Below are 11654 nucleotides of genomic sequence, written 5' to 3'. Positions count from 1 at the left end.
CCTGGACACACCCGCAGCTATTAGTGTGTACACCTAATAGTGCGTACACTATTAGGACCCCTCTACCTCTTCTCCTTTGATTTTGGGGAAGCTATTTATGCTTGTCAGCCCTTTCTCACCACTTAGAACCTGGCTCCTTTACCACAGACAGCAGAGCTTTTACAGCCCAGCCCCAGCGTGAGACTGGAATAAAAGCTATTTATACCTGGAGGTAGCTGGGGTTACCATCAATGCGAATGGCTTAAACGGAAAGCAAAGCATCCCACACAAACTTCTCTTTTTTTTTTTTTTTAGACTGAATTTGCAAAGCCTGTCCCTGACCTCACAGGACTGCTTCTCTGGCTCCTCCCAGCCAGGCAGCCTGTGCAGCATCCTGCTGACTCCGCTTTGGCGGGAGTTCATGCCAGCAGGTCCTCAGGCAGGACCAGGGCCGAGAGAACAAAACAGCCAGCCCAGCAGGCCTGGCTCCGAGCACCAGCCCTGAACTCTTGTGCAATCTTCCTTGAAACGAATTCAAGTTGGCCAGGAGCAGAGCATTTGCGCATGGCCTGAGAGCTGGATTGAGTACCATAAACAAAAGGAAACAAAAAGAGAGGAAGAGCGCTGGGTCCCAGGGCGAGGAGGAACGCAGGCATCTGACCCAGGCCAAGCTGTGCTGAGCTGCCTGAAGGCAGAGGGGACACAGTGTACGAAACAAGCCAGTGGGGAACTAGGTGCTGGGACTCACCCCTGCTGCGGTTGGGAGCACAGGGTGGAGGGGCTCATGGCCCTGTTGGCTCCATTTCAAGGAGCTGCAAGCACAGGGACACAAGAGAAATGAGGTGACGGCACAAAAAGTGGCTTGGAATATGAACCACAGAAATGTATTCCTCTGGGGTCAATTCATGGTGTTGGGTGAGGAACAGAGACACTCCTGCACCCCTAAATATGCTGCAGATGGTAACTTCCATGAAGGACAAGGGGTGCTCACACCATTTTTGGGAATGCAATGGAGAGAAGGAGACTGCTTTGCATGAGGGGCCCTCAGGGATGTAACTTGGGTCAATCCAGGTTATTTGACTACACAGGAAGTTTTTGCTCCATCCATTTCAGACACCCGGCTGGGTATGAGGCATCCTGCAGCTGCACTGGTGATGGTCCTTGGAGGGGCAGGACACCCTGCTCAAACTGACCTGGCCCTTTGCCCTTTTGGAGTTGAACTGAGAAGTTTCTCCACCCAAACCTCTTGCCTGCTCCTGTGCAGGGAGCATGGCCAGGGGAAAGGCTCTGTGTAGCCAGGGTGTTTCTATGCCTCAGCAATCCTACTTGGCCAGAACAACCCCTTTGGGCCATTAGTAGTTGGTGTTAAATAGAGCATCCCTCCAGCGGCGCTTTCCTGTGCCAGCTGCTGAGCTCATGCTCACTGGCCCAGAGCTGGAGAAGCACATAGCTGTCAGGGAACCACTGCTGTCACAGCCCACGGGGCCTCAGTCCCACACCAGGGAGGTTTTCTCCACCCGGCGATACTTTGCCCATGTATGGCAGAACCAGGCCAACAGGGGGGCAGATGGCAGCAGAGAGAAGGAAAATAATAAATTATTAAAGATTTAAGACTGACCTATGGAGAAAGTGAAAAGAGCTGAAGACATCTAGTTTGCCTGGAGGAGGCAGGAACCCACAAGCAGCTGGCACACTGGGAAGCAAGCCTAGAGCCTAGAGACAAACTGCTGAAGCCAAATGCAGGGCAAGATGTGCTTCCTAACAGCAAAGTGCATTAGGCACTGACGGAGTTTCCCAAAGGAAGCCCCATCACTTGAATCAGTGGAAACAAGGCTGGACAAAATACTGGATCATGTCCAGGAGGGGATAACTCTTCATCAGGAAGGAGAGAGCAGTGAATAAGATGAGTACTTGAGCCTTATTCATCTCCATGAATCTATGTATCTGATGCACTTACTGCTTTTTCAATGTCCAAAAAATGTAAGTGCCTTTCCTGTGCCATCAGCACATCTCAGCATGGGGCCAGGGTGGGGAGAGGCCCAGGTGGAAGCACACTACCTTCCCCTTTGGTGCTTGGGAGAAGAGGAGGTGCCTCCCTCTCACAGAGGAGCAGCCCTGCAAAGCATGCAGGGAATCTGAGCAGCACCTGGTTTCTCTGCCCTTCAGCACTGCAGTAAGCCCCTTGCCCACAGCCAGGCTTGGCCAAAGCCCCAGCTCTGCTCTGCAGAGCACTTGCAGGGTTTTGTCTTCTTACACTGTAAAGCTCAGGGCATGGCTGATGCTTGCTTTGCTCCCTCAGAGGAGGGAGCCAGAGGAGCCCAGACATCAGCCCAGCCTTGTCAGCTGGAGTGAGCAGGCGAGGGTTGCCACTGCTGGGGGAGTTCAGCTGTCAGAGTTGGGGTACACCAATTTTGTTTCTTGGTGCCTTCTTCTTCCCATGAAATCTCTGCCTCTGGAAATCTGTGCTTCCCTGGGGAAGTGTCCACTCCAGCCTTGCTCCCTCCCCAGCCACACTCACGCACCCACTTCCCAGGGAGAGCAGTTCCCATCTTGGGAAAGCTACTCACAGCATCATGGCCTCCCTCCTGACAGCTGATTCTGTAATTATTTGATTGCTGTTAATTGCTAATTAATTCCTGATTTATGTTATTAACAGGTGGACTGGGGTGGCATGGCTGCTGCCAGGCACAGAGCCTGGTAAAATCACATGTCTCATCATGGGGAAAGGCACTACTGAGTTTTTAGGCCATTGACTAGTTAACCATTAACAACTGGTAAAATCCCAGGTCCCTGAACAACAAGGCGAGTCCTCTTGGCGCTGTTAGAAAATCCTATTTCTAGTGGGTTATGAAACAGAGGTTTTGATGTGCTGCCAGGTTTGATGTGGAGCTCTGGGAGCTGAACACTTGCTGCACTGTCAGCTGCCGGCCGAGAGCTGCTTACATAAAGCTTTCCTAGCAACCCTGCTTTGCCGTCTACATTTGTCTGTCCATCTGTCTGTACGTCCACCTCTGCGGTGGAAAAACTGAGCGATCCAATGAGGAACCGGACTGGCCAGCTCTTCCCATGCTGACTAACATCCAGTGGTCTGTGGCCAGCCTCGAGCTGGGGAGCTTTTCCATCACTGAGCAACCCTTCATGCAAAGCCCACCATCCCCTTTGGGCCCCTTCCCTGGGTCTGCATCAACAGGAGGAAGTGAGCATCACATCCTGTGGCCTGTGCCAAGGAAAACAGGAGTGCTGCCGGGAGGGAAGAAGGCGCAGGGAGCAGGGAGGCAACCCTGCTGCCCCAGCTGGCCCCGACCTCCCTGCCAAGGGCTGCCCACCTCCTGGTGGGGGGCGGTGCTGGCACCCCTCTGGGCTCCCTTGGGAATGGGATGTGACTCTGTTATTGGGTTGGCAAAGAGACCAGGTGAAAAGAGGAAAAGGCCCAGGGTAGAAGACGTTCAGAAGGCAAAAACAGGTCTGGGCTTTGAGGGGAAAGGCAGAAAATTCAGCGGTTTCTCCTGTACATATTTCTCCCCACTCTCCATGGCTAAGAGCAACAAAAAATGCTCCTAAGCAAAGTCCTTCCTTAACAGAAGGGGCTTCCCACCTCCACTACCCCACGGCAGCCTGGTGGGCCTCCACACATCCCTGCACCCCAGGCTGGGTGGTCCCAGCCCTGCCATTTTGGAGGGCCAACAGGGACTGCATCCTGCTTCAGGGCCCTTTAAATTGGCACCCAAGCCAAGGCGATTTCTCTGTGGAGTTTCATAAGGAAGCACATGACGAGGGCAGTTGGAAACCACAGCTCTGTGAGCACTGATTACAGCCTACTGAGGAAAAGGAGATTTTTATCTTGCAGGAATTCAATTATGAGATGCAGAAAAAAAAAAAAAAAAAAAAAGCAGTGCATCTGGCTTGGTTAGCCTGAGCTTTCTGCACTTCAGGGGCTTTAATTTAACAAGAAAGGTGTGCAAGCGTTACCTAAACCATCATGCTTGCTGGTGTGTGCACAGTGGTGGGTTTTTTTACAGGAAAAAAAAAAAATCCACCCCCAAAGTCACCCTGCTGGCAGCTGAATGCAGCAGGGATGATGTCATTGGAACAGTTGGAGGAGAAAAGAGAAAAACAAGTCTGTGTGTGCTAATCCTGTTTGCTGCCCTAAAGGGAATGGAAAGCCGCCAAGGCGAGGAGTTCTGGGAAACCATATAAGGGTGCCAAACAAGCGCCGCCGCCAACACGGGGAACTGACATCTTTGTTCTCCCTAGCTCGGCAGCCGGCCAAAGGCCTCATTTCGGCGCTGCAGCATGATTACACTGGACATCTGCCAGCTGAGCGCTGAGCCCCTTTTCTTCTCCGTAAGCTTTTTGCCAAACATGTAACAGTTGCCATGGCAGTCACAAGTAAAGTAAAAAAAAAAAAAAAAAAAAGAAGAGGAGAAAAACCATGCATATATAGATAGAGAGGGAGATAAAAAACGAGCAAGAAAGCAGAGGCACGCCTTGCTCCAGATGTGCCACATGTGTGGATATAAAAAGCAAGCAAACCTATTAATCAAAATTTCGGGGACAGAGGGAGGGTGAGCGGCACAGGCTGAAAGGTGACGTGAGGATAAAACAATAAGTGCACACAGGCACACGCACACCGCAGTGGCTGGGCGGGTGGTGGTGGGCTGACCCAGTGGTCTCCTCCCCTGCCTGCATCTGAAAGTGCAGGCAAGCAGGGTTTTAAAATAGAACAACATGGTGGCACTTTCACTATTGCTTGCCTGCCTGCCTTTTTTTTTTTTTTTTTTTTTTGCCTCCTTCTCATGTTTAAAAAAAAATAGAAGAAGTTGTTCTGAGGATGTGAAGAGGGTTATTTATAAGCTCTGTGTAGCAGAGGGAAGCAGACAACCCAGATCTGGTTGTGTCTCAAGGCAGAAAATCACATTTCAGTCCGTGGTCCAGGCCAAATGGCAATATATCAAGTTGTGCCCTAAATAGTTAACAACCAACCACCCAGTAGTCCCATGTTTATAGTGAGCATTTCACATAATTGGGCAAGTGCTGCCAGACCTTGATGGGCAGATCTACGCACATAATAGAAGAGGTGTGGTCCCCACTCGCTTTCTTTTTCCACCCAGGGAGGCACAGGCTAGTTTCGTTTTACAAAGCAGTCATATACAACAAAGTTCACTGCCCAGTGAGCTGGAGTTCATCTGACTATTTATAATCAGGTTTCTTCTCCACACGTCCACCCTACAGGCAATGGGACAGCAGCTGGGCAATGGTGTCCGTGTTCACAGCCAGCCCAGCAGCCGATACAGCCTCATAGTGTTTGCAGGCAAGGTTGCCGTGAAAGGGCAGATAAGGCTGCCTGGGATGGGATGCAACACCCAACCTGTTCCTGGGGTGCTGTGCTCTTCAAACCCTCCAGGCAGGCTTCCCTGCCTACCCTGAGGACTGGAGAAATATATGGAGTGCCAGGCATCATCACACCCAGAGGTGTGATCCCAAGATGTGGGAACTGCTGGAGCATACCCGGTCCAAGCAGTAGCGAACAGCTGCGGTCACTCAAGGGCCAGCCCACCTTGAGCAAGTGAGCACTGGGAAGGCAAACAGCCCCCAAATAGCACAGTGAGCAAGCTGGGTGGTCTGGCCTCCAGAAGCCTGCAGCAGCTCCTCTGTTGGCACCACTGCAGCATCATGGGCATGGAGAAGAGGCTGGTTGGAAAACAAAAGAAGGGAGCCATGGTCACAGGCAGTAGTGAAGAAGACTGAACTGTCACCCTGTGTCACTACTGCCTTTCTGTATGGCCAAAAGTCCCTTACCTACAGTTTGTTTCAGCTTCCTATTTGTAAAAAAAAAAAAAAAAAAAAAAAGAAAAGGATGGTTTTCCTCGCATATCTCAGATATGTGCTAAGCATCCTAAATCATTAATGTCTGTAAAGTGCATTCATTTCCTCAGATGGAAGGTCTTACTGATATGTGAAGTATTACTAGGATTATTACTGCTAATAAACAAGGAAGGCATGGCAATTTTATTTCTTTCTAGGGCTTACACAGGGCACAAGAATGCAGGAGTGGAGAAGATGTTAATTTGCACCAAAGGTGACTCCCTTGCCAGTGCTAAGCTCAAAGGTAGCATCTGTGAAACACAGAGAGAAGCACCCTAGGGTCCTGGTGGGTCACCAGCCCGCTGGAGGCCTCCCCAGGCATGCTGGCTCCCTGGCAGCCCCCACGGGGCCAGTGGCAGGAGCTCTCGGCCACTGACAAGAAGAGTCCTGCTCTCCATCACCATCCTGGACTCCACCATGATTATGTGTGGCCCAGAGGGAGAAACCTGTGTAGAAGGTGATTTTTGCCCTTCCTTAGGTGTCGAACTCCTTCCTGGGTGCACCTTGTGTAAAGCAAGGGTGGACATCGAGGCATCATACCTAGCAGTCTGAGTAAGTGCACCCCCAATTTTGCAGAGAAACTGAGACGTAGCATTTTCTAAGCCAAGAAAAACTGTTTTCCTATACAGGGAAGGTAGAGGGAGGCACCCCTGAAGAGCGATTAACCTCTGTGGGCTGGAGCCAGTGCCTACCCTTGCCCACCAAGGCCCCTTAGGCACCTGGCATTCCTTACCCAAAAAGTGATGAGCCACTGGGGATTTTCCCAAGGTAGCACAGCAAGCAGCAGGGGAAGCCATCACTTGCGTCCTTATTGCTCAGGTGGGCTGTGTGGGGCTTCCCACTGCATCTCAGCCCCTACCTAAGGGATAGCACCCCACTGTGTGCTTGTTACTAACTGGTGGATTGTAACCTACCTAAAACTTTGCCAGTACATTTTCATATATTAGAGCATGGCTGTAAAATAAGAAATTTCAGGGAGGTGCATTAGCGTTACTTGGTTCTGGCCAAGTTAATAAAATACAGTCTGAGTTACTGCCAGGCTGCTTAATTCATTTTTATTCAAAGTGGCTGGGCAATTTCCCTGATGTTGGCTCAGCAGGAAGCAGAGTCAGCTTTGGCTTTGTTCGCTTCTGCATGTCACCTTCCTGGCTGGCAACAGTGGCTGTGTCCCTGCACAGGGCTGGGAGAGCAGGGAGCTCTCCAGCAGGACAACATGTGCTGGGGGCTGCAGGGTGACATCCATCTTGGCATGAACCAGGAGGGAGCTTGGACTGGGAGCACATGCTTGCACAGTCTTCTAGATCCATGTGATGTTATAAATGGCACCAAAAGTGGCATTCTCATGGCTTCCCTTCCTTCGGGTTGGTCCAGGATGGACAGGGTAGCCATCAGAACCATCAGCATTAAAAAGAATCAAACTGTCACCTTGTCCCCAGAGCCAAGCCTCAGCTGGTGAAGCTGGTCAGAGGCATTCTGGCACTGGGGCATAGCAGTAGGGGTACTGCAGCCTCCCCCTGCTCCTCCCTTCCCAGCGGAGAGGAGGGGAAGGGCAAAGCATCTTTCCTCAAGGGATGAGCAACACCAGCTCCCTGCATGGTTTAAAGAAAACCTTCTGCATCTCCCCACCTTGCACATCAGCTCCAGGGGAACTGACATTTGCAAAGGCATTGCTCCACCTTGTGCAAGCTCTACTCCTCCTTGGCATCCTCCAGCTGATTAGTTCCCCCTTGTTTCCAAACCAAATTTAATTCCTTTACCCACCTGCATGGCAGAACTAATCACTGGCATGCATTACAGTGCCTGGCACTAAAAATCATAGAGCTGCATTCCTGCATGCACTCTGAATCATCATGAGGTTCCCAAGCTTTAATGGGAAGCAGAGTGCGCTGCTCTCTAGATGGACAAATGAAACTTTATGCAGTTCTCTTGCTTCAGAAACAAGCTTTGAATCATGCAGAGGGCGAGGTGCCAGGAGTGGCTCTGCTCTTATCCTGGCTCCACCATTTGCTTGTTGTGTGGCCTCCAGAAAAACTCTGAGGGGGTAAATCCAGGTCCTTCCTCCTCTCCACCAGCAGTCCCAGGGCAGGGGAGACTTGTGGGGGGACCACAGGGCTTCATGAACAGGGGGACAGGGGAAGGACATGCTTCCCATAAATGGTGATACCACACTCCCCAGCAAAAGATGACTTCTGCTTTCTCTGCCTTTCAACCTCCTGGGCTCCTGGCAGGGAAGGATGCTACCGATGCCAGAGGGTGCTACAGGGTGCTGAGCAGCAGGGCTGGGAGCCAAAAAGTGAACTCTGTGAGGCTGCACACATCATCTTCTGAGCTCAGAGGTGGAAATCCTCCTGCTGCATTGATAAAAGCCCAGATTCCTAGGTAAATAGAATGCATTAATATTTATTTTAAAAAGCTTGGAATCATGATTTAATATTGAAGAACGGGCTATTCTTACACGGTGTTTGAAGAGCTTGTTCTAATACAATATTTTCTAACTTCAGACGTGGTAACCCAGTAAGCTCCATTACTGCACTAATACTATATAAAAATGATCCTTTATTATAAATCATACCGCACACCAAAAGGATATAAATAGAGCCCCAGTGCGGCATTGGCATGCCTCATATTTCTCTTGGTTCACATTAAATGAGCCACTAAATTATAGTGTCCTTCTTTATAATATCATCCTCCAAAGCCAAGCATTTTGTGTGTTATGCAGGGCTGCTGTAACAAGAGAAATTAGCACAGCTGGTTTAATTCAGCCAGTCTGCCATGCAGGTTATAGGAAGAGTGTTACAATGAGCAGAATGAGAAATTTCATTGTCCTTTTAAAAAACCCACCACTTGGAACGTGTCGCTTGTGTGGGTCTTTGCTAAGGCCTGACACGCAACCTCTGGAGGGGTTTAGCAGCTCTGGAGGGGTTTAGCTGGCAGGAGAAGGGTGAGGGCAGAGAAGAGGAAATCCCACCCTGTCCTCTGCTACTGCTCCAAGGGTGTATGGTCCTTGGACACCCTCTGGGGAGCTGGAGGAGGCTTGAAGGTTTCCCAGGGAGAAGCAGTAGCAGGGCAGAGGGGGAGATGCTGCAGGGTCTTCAGATTGAGGTCCTGGTTGTGGTCTGCTACTGGTTCCTCTGCTAACAGCGTTGGAGTTATTGCTGATTTAGGTGAATTCAGGTGCAGGCTGAGTGATGCTGGCAAATATCTAACTTTCCCAATTCTCACCTGCAGAAATGGGGAAGTTTTTTGCCCACAGAATTGATGCCTACCTGTTTGTAATGCAGCTCAAGCTTCTCCCTGACAGCCGGTGCTACAGAAATCTGGGGGGTTATTGTTTGTGTTGCAAAATAGAAATATCGTGTTCAGACTGGGAGGGGATCCAGCTTGACTGTCATCTCTAATGATGGTATCTGACCGCACCAAAGAAGAAAACCCTCCTACAGTCCTAGGAGCTGCATATGCCTTCAGGGACACATAAAGTAATTCAGGTCAAAAATGTAGGTTGTTTTATTTAGCAGACAAAGAGGTGGGGAAAGGAAAGAAGGAGAAGAAAAGAGGAAACAGGCTGTTGCAAAAATACTGTCTCCATAAAGAGCTTTTCAGGATTTCCCCCCAAAATTTAAAGTGAAATGGAGATGTCTAATTTTTGACGTTTCCTTGCTGGCCTTGCTAGGTCCCAGCTCACAGTGGCAGGGACCCAAGTCAGTTCCCTGCAGGGCAGAGGTCAGGGTTAGCACACAGAAGTCATGGCTGGTATGTAAGGAGGAAAGGTTCTAGCAAAAAAAGAGACTACCAAACCCTCTCAGGGGCAGGAGCTGGGCCAGGGGAATCCAGGCAACCCAGAGTTGGGTATCACTCCTCACCAACCGCTGATACCAAGTCAAAGTCACCCAAGTGTTTCATTACCTGCAGAGCTGGAATGCCTCAAGGAAATTTTCAAACCAAATTGTCTACGGCAAGGAAATGTGTCCCCTCATGCATGTTGGGAGGCTGATGGCTCTGTGGCCTGTGAGGATGCCTAGCAAAGCAAACTGCGCCATGAATAATCAATGAAAACTAAAGGTTTCTATTACCTGCAGTGCTCCATGACTATGTGAGAATATAGAAATGGCAGGCAGCCTTCTGAAAGTGAAATAAAACCTCTACATGCAGCCCTTGGCATCATATCCCCTCAGCAAAAATCCCGAAGCAAATTAGAGTTATGCAAGCTGTGAAATACCCAGCCTCAGTGCTGGATTGAGGAAGCTGCCAGGACCACATCTTGCTGCTTCCAAAAGTATCTGTCTCCTCTTGGCAGGGCAGGTTGTAAATCCCCCAAAGTTTAGTGTACAGACCCCATCAGTGGGGAGGTAAAAGGAGCACACTCCAGCTGTGAGGCTGAAGGCTGAGCACAGTCCTACAGCAGGTCCATCCATTCCTCTCACCTCTTCCAAGGAGAGGGAGCTGTCTGGTGGAGAGTAGCACCAACTGCTACTGACAGCGATGCTCGAGCACCCCAACTTGTGCATCCCTGGCTGGCGGCTCCTTAGCAGATGCACGGGCATTTATATGCATGCACATTGGCCAAAATATCGCTGCTGTAAGCACAGTGCCACGTTAAGGAGTGCTTGCAGGGCAGGGAAAGAAAAGATGAGACTGATAGTGAAATCTTCATCCCCTTTCATCTCTGTCCTCCTCAGCCCCTGGAGAAAGACTCTCACAGAGAGACATTAATTTCAAGACCTTGGGTTTAAAACTGGTCTTGCACAATAGAGATGAAGGCAGGCACATGTGAAGTAGCAGTGGGCTCATAAGAGAAAGGCTGAAATCTGATGTCTTTAGCTATTCCCATGGCAGAACAGGGTACGACCTGCACAGCCTAGATCACAGTCCCCACTCCCTTAATGCCTTGAGAGTTTTGGTTGGCCCATGACAGTGACAAAGGAGCACACAGGAAAACCCTATGGTGTTTGGATCTTGTAATTCAATACAAGACAATTTCTGTAATTTAAGAAACATTTAATAAAAAAAAAAAAGATATAACGACGGATCATTTGTCACAAGGAGACAGTGATATGCTGCAATATCCCTGGGCAAAGGTTATATTAAAGGATGGTGCTGTCATTGTTAAAATGGTGAGCTAGCATCTCTTACAAGCCCAATTTTTGTCTTTCCTCCTTAAAAATCTACATGCAAAAGCAGAGTTAGCTACAACATTGATAAAGGAGGTCTGGTCCCAAGGTGGAATTTTTGGTCAGATTTAAAGTAAATCAAATATAACACCTTAAAAATGTCAGTCTTCAGCAAAGCCCAGAAGCCTCAGTGATTTCTTTTCTACTTTGCAACCAGAAAGACAACGAGGGTAGAGAGGAGGAGCAGAGAGAGAGATTAAAACAGCTTTAATTTTAGGACTATCTCATCAAGAGATAGTATGTGACACCAAAAATGAGTCCAATTAAAAATGTTTATAACTTAAAGTTGCTTAATTATCACCTTCAGAAGTTTCGCGATGTTTCCCTACTAAGTTCCCCTCTCCTGACGTGCATAAATGCAGTGGCAGCTGGTCCTGGAGCAGGGAGGGTCAGGGCTGCTCTAACCATATCTCAACCCTGGATTTTAGTCCCTTGGGGGCATATCAACCTCCTAGCAAAGCCTTGGTGATGAAGGGTCTTCAGAGGCTTCCGGAGGTGCCGGAGGATGCCCCTTCCACTGCCTCTGATGTTGCAAGCAAACAAAGTGACATGCGAGATCCAAGCTACCTCATCACTCAAGTTAAGGAAGTGCTCCTATAGGAGCATGTCCTTCCCTCCTGGCACCCCATGATGGTGCTGGCT

The sequence above is a fragment of the Myiozetetes cayanensis genome, unplaced genomic scaffold, assembly GCF_022539395.1.
Source record: "Myiozetetes cayanensis isolate MyiCay16 unplaced genomic scaffold, myiCay2020 scf2-11, whole genome shotgun sequence".
Taxonomy (NCBI): Eukaryota; Metazoa; Chordata; class Aves; order Passeriformes; family Tyrannidae; genus Myiozetetes; species Myiozetetes cayanensis.
This window is presented reverse-complemented; position numbering follows the sequence as displayed.